The following is a 6,000-nucleotide window of genomic DNA, read 5'->3' on the forward strand; positions in this document are numbered from 1 at the left end:
CACAAACATCAAATTGAAGGGAAATAACTTACCTTACCCGAAATTGCCAAAATTAGCCAAAAGTCTTCTAACGCGATTAAAATGTTGTGGCTGCTTGATACTCATTTGGTGCTGATACAAACAGCAAATTTAAATTATTAACACCTTCATATCATGTACGAACCCTTACCAAAATGTGGGAGAAGAGAACCAAGCCATACCTTGCTAAAACTTGTCTCGAAGTTCTCTTAACATGCTGAAAAGTAGCGGACTGTTTGTATCTCTTCCTTGCTTCCCCAAAATTAATTTTTATGTTATTAAACACCACTATACCACCGTAGGGTACCTTAAATAATTAATTTGTGGAATGAAATCGGGGCTTACCTTGAATTGGAGCAACCCGTGGCTGCCTCTTTCTTGCTCTCACGTTTTTCTCTCAATTCTCTTAAGTTAGAAGTGCTGAAAATGAGATATACTCCAGCATATAACACATATATACACCTCCTTAGGAGGTGATACGTGGCAGCCCCTAGGGGTGAGATGTGGTATCCCCCTAGGGCGTCACCTCAATCATGCCTCTAATCCTTGGCTGCCACATGGCAGCGTGGGGTCCACCCAAGCTGCTGCATCACCTACTTGACCCTAAGTAGGTGCATCACCTACTTGTCCAAGTAGGTGAATCACCTACTTGCTTCAAGTAGGCACGTCGTCTCCTTATTTCTCTTCCGTGGGGTCGTAATCTTGTCTCACTCCAAGAGCCTATATATTCCTTGCTACTTAAGCTCGACGTGTACTCAAGTGGCTTAATTACATAAGACATCCAAGTTGGTAGCTTATGCAAGTAAGTCGAGTCCTACGACCCGTTACTTGGCCTCCAACTCCTTTTGGATTCTTATAGCTCTATTTCCAATCTTCCTTATTATGGGGTATCCTATTCTCCTTTCTTTAGAGTTACTTGATAGCGTTGTAGATAATCGGGGTCACGTGGCAACTTTTATGAAGTTTAAGAAGGCTTTTCGAAGTTCAGAAGTATGGGGCATAACATTTCCGCTCAGCTATGTTGGAAGGGCTCCATTGTTCTAGAGCTTAGCTCTTCGTGCTAGTCATTTGATGTCGGATTTTGTTTATTCAAGGGTACGGTGGGGGTCCTGTCCCGCCATAGGTTACCGTTCATAACTCTTAAAGGTCTATAGACATATGTATGTGGATTGTTTATAAGTTTGTTTCATCTATGTCTGTATGTTGCGTTATAAATATTTTTATGTTACAACAGCCTTGTCGGCTTGCGTGCCCTTTAATAATATGGTACGAATAAAAGAGGCTATATATACCTGAAAATTTTTTGGCCTGTTGGGGTTTTTGTGTATAGTATCATATCACACACAGTTCAACTTGACTATAGCTGATAGATACATATACGGGGGTCCAGGTCGGACCCCAGTCGCAGCCTACGGAGTTGGATCGTGACATATATATGCATGTGTGTATGATAATAATACTTAATGTTTTCAAAAAATAAGTCAAATATATGAAACTAATGAAATCCAATACTATCTTACTAGTCTATAAAGTCTCTAACTACTGACACTAAAATAGGTATCGGGACAGGCTCACAGCTACCTAAAACTGAGAAATAAAGGATTGAAATAATACTCAAGAGCTTCTCTAAATTCAAAGAGGTTTTACCAAAGTTGAGCAGAAGTTGATCTTCAACGGTGCGCCTATTGAGAATCTCTATCACATGTGTCTACATCATAAAAATATGTAGCACCAAATGTCGTTAGTACATAAAATGTACGATATGTAAAATAGTAGTCGAAAGCTTATTCATGATACTCAACTCAACGAACTGAACTCTGAACATAATTCAACTTAATAAAATATGCAATATAATAAAAAATGCTTTAAAAGACACGAAACTGTAAATATAACTTAGTATATCAAAATATAATATTTTTAATCTTGGAGAGTTTCTCTAATCGAGAAACCATCAGTTATGAGCTACATAAATAAAGTGATGTCATTACCACAACCATCTAATACCTTGCCAGGGCAGGGACGCAAACTCATATCTAGATCTAATAAAAGTCCTTTTTGGGGATAATTAGGAGTCGCCCAAATGAACGGTACGATCCTATACTATATTGGCTATGTAGTTTATGAGGTTTGAGTTGTTCTATACTCTTATTCAAATCAGTGTTCAATACTACTCCCAGAATATATTTACTATGCTCATAACTCAAAAGAGTATATTTACTCAACTCATTTAGTCTCTTTTGGACTTTAGCTCAAACTCAACTCTTCTCAACTCATCTTTTCTCTTTAAAATAGATATGATCTCACATCAATGAATGAATTAAAAGTATGAATTAGCTTCTCAACCCAATCTCAATATATATATTTAAAATTATTTATACTCATACTCAAATATAATTAAGAGACTTCTCAATTCAACTCATGCTCAAAATGTTAAATAAGAGACTTCTCAAACTCAACTCATGCTCAGACTCATTTTCAATTAATTGATGAAAATAATTATTCTTTAACTCCAAGCAATGCATAAAATAATTAAATGCAAGACTCAACTAGGATTCATGTGAATGCAAACACAAATCCATAATCTCAAAACTCCACTCAATAAAGTATAATCAAACATATACTATAACTCAATAGGAAATTATATAAACAACTCAAGAATTCACGTATTGGAATGAAACTCAAAATCAAACTCAATTTGACTATAGGAATATGTAGGGCACGATGATGAACTTAGTCCAATGCTCTGATAGGCTTACATACCTGGAACGAAGATTATCTATGCGAAAATCGAAGACTTATCTTGAAATTCTTGAACCCTAGCTCTTCTTCTTATCTCCAATTCTCTCTCTCAAAAGTTTCTAATTGTTAATTACAGAAAAACCCCATCGGGTACTGATAAGGGACTAAATTTAGTCCCCAAATAGCTTGGGTTAAGTTTGGAAATAATGGGGAAAAGACCATAATACCCCTTATTAAAATGGACTAGGCCATCTACGGGTGCCTCCCTACGAAACATAGAAACTCCTAAGGACCGTAGAAGTCCACTCGTAGGAATCTTGGTCCAAAAGTTGGATATTCTAAAATTGCACTATTAGGTTTACGACCCTAAGATGGGTCATTCTGCTAACTCGTATGAAATATTTTGGGGGACTTTTAAAGGGTGGGATCTACGAGTCCATCTCTACGGTTCATACACTAGGTAATAGAAAGGACCTTTGAAGGTTGAAATTTTAGCTAAGTATAGAAGGGTTCCATGATCCACTCTTACAGCTCGTAGAACACCCTACGAATCATAAGGTAGGGTCGTAGAAATGGTCTTTGACAAATGTGAATTGAATAAGTGTGGGAGTGACCTACGAATGGAAGCCTAAGACTTATAATCACTCTTATAGATTGTAGGTACCACTCGTGGACATTGGTCAGTCCATTTTTCTTACTTTTTCTCAGGTTTTCTCTTGGTTCTCAAATTTGATCTAGGCTAGAATAGTACTGGGTATTACAGTAAGACTACCTTATTGATATCCGACATGGAAATATCCAAACACATGGTGTATTCACAACAGGTTGAAGAGGATAAGAAGAAAAATAGGAAGGAGCAATAGCATAGGAAAGCAAGGTATGTAGGTAATGAGACTAACCACCAGAAAAGTGGTAATGGAAACCGATCATTCTTTTAGAGGAGGTTTTCTTGCTATCTACCATCATCAGAAAGTGCACCGAGATCGAACAATAAAAACGACCAGAGATTATAAAGTAACCAGAACTTCAGTGCCTAGGGTTCTCATTCTTAAGGAAGCGTGGCCCTAGATTTTTTGCGTAAGCCACCTTGTGGTTAGTGTGGTAGACTGCATTTGGGAGAGTGTCTTGATGGAACAAGTGGTTTCTTCAAGTACGGTCAGATGTGTCACTAAATGACAGACTTTCCATCGGATAGGTTAGGTAATGGGGACAACAAGGCCCTATCTTCTACAACAACACCATCCAGTAGAGTTGGCTAGAGAGGTACTACTTTGAGGGCAGGCAGAGGATCAAACCATTATTATGCTATAACAAGGTATCGATACCAAAAGAACTTGCCAGATGTTATCAGTAGTAAAGTCCTTTCTTATGATGACTATGCTTACTTGATCTGAGTACAACTTTTTCCTTTATGACTCCATACATAGCTGTGAAGTTTGGGATACTTCATGAATGTCTTTTAGAGCCTTTAGTGTTTCTACTCATGTAGGTAAATCCATTCTAACTAAGACAGTCTTTAGAAATTATATATTCTCTATTTATTATAAAGACACCACAGCCGACGTAGTTGAGTTGGATATGGTAGATTTTGATGTCATTCTAAGTATGGACTTGCTTGTCAAATTTTAGTTTCCAAATGAGCCAGTTATTGAGAGTGATTCCAATATTTCATTATTTATGTCTTGAACATTGATTTTATCATATTTAAAGACTTATTTCAAATATGATGAGTTTACTTTTAACGTATTTTAAATGCTTACCCTATTTATATATTCTTTCTATTGAGTTTAGTGTTGCACTGAGTAGTTAGCCAGGCTAAGAGTTCACTTGGAAATCAATAATGGTTTCTAAGTATGGCCACGTCGAAGGTGTAGGCTGGGGCATGATAGGAATTACCCAATTTATGTTTTGGAGTTAGAGGTAGTGGTGTTTGCTTTGAAGATATGGAGACATTATCTTTATAGTGTGCATGTGGATGTGGTCACCAATCATAAAAGTTTGTAATGTGTGTGTAAACAAAAGGATTTGAATCTTCGCCAAAGAAGGTGGCTTGAATTGTTGAAGGATTAGGACATGAGTGCTCTTTACCATCCGAGTAAGGAAATTATGATTGTGCTCTCAGTATATTATCCATGAATAGTGTTGCTCATATTAAAGATGAGAAAAAGAAGTTGGTTCATGATGCTCATAGACTAGCTCATTTGGGAGTTCAAAGTGGAGTTTGGGAAGAGTAGAGTATACGCAAACCTTACCACTACATCATAGAGGTAGAGAAGTTGTTTTCAAAAGACCTCGACTCAAGTGTATCAAACCCAAGTAAAAGAAGAAGAAAATACTGGAGAGAGCATAACAGTTAAAAAGAAAAGCAGTGTAAAGTCTACAAGAGAGAAACGATAACAACATCAAAATAATATGATAATCGAAAAGCAATAAACAACATATGACAAGAACTCCAAGGCATGACTAGTCCTATGTTTGGCACTAACCTTCACAAGGCAAGACAATACTCTACCCCTACTAGCCTTCTGCCCTAGTACTCGACCTTTACTCTTTTCTATCTAAAGGAATGTGTCCTCGAAAATATGAAGTTATGTCATGTCATGTCAAATCACATCACCTCCTCAATACTTTTTTCAGCCCATCCCTACCCCTCTGTGTACCCCTTACATCCCAACTATAACTGGCAAAATGGGCCGGGCCAACCAACCCAACCCTAAAGGGCTAGCTAGTTAAATGAGTTAGGACATGTTGACCCTCTTAACTAAAGGGCCTATAAAATAGCAGCCCAACTCAGTCCTAAGCGGGCTCCGGGTTGGGATGGGTTGACCCTTCAATCAAAAGATGGACAACATTGGCCTCTTAGAAATATTATCGAATATTGATGAGCACAATAACAATATGTCAAAAATTCACATGTTTATGAGTTGCACACACTTTAGTGGAACACTTACAAAATAACAGAATAGGCAAAGATACAACAGTCAACATTCATATGATTCATCAAAACAACATACATTACATGATCATTTGTTTTTCATAAATTTGACAAGAAAGGAGAAATGAAAAATTAGGCATAAACATAAAAGTAAAGGATGTCAGATTCATAGTTATATTACCTTCAATTGCCTAGTTGGTGTAGATTTCACAAAATAAAACACTACTTAAAATATATATAATAAATATTTTAAAAATTCACGACCCACGGGTTGGCCTCTGAAGCTCGCGGGTTAGGCCTATTAGTCT

This window comes from Solanum dulcamara, chromosome 12, assembly GCF_947179165.1.
Source record: "Solanum dulcamara chromosome 12, daSolDulc1.2, whole genome shotgun sequence".
Classification (NCBI taxonomy): Eukaryota; Viridiplantae; Streptophyta; class Magnoliopsida; order Solanales; family Solanaceae; genus Solanum; species Solanum dulcamara.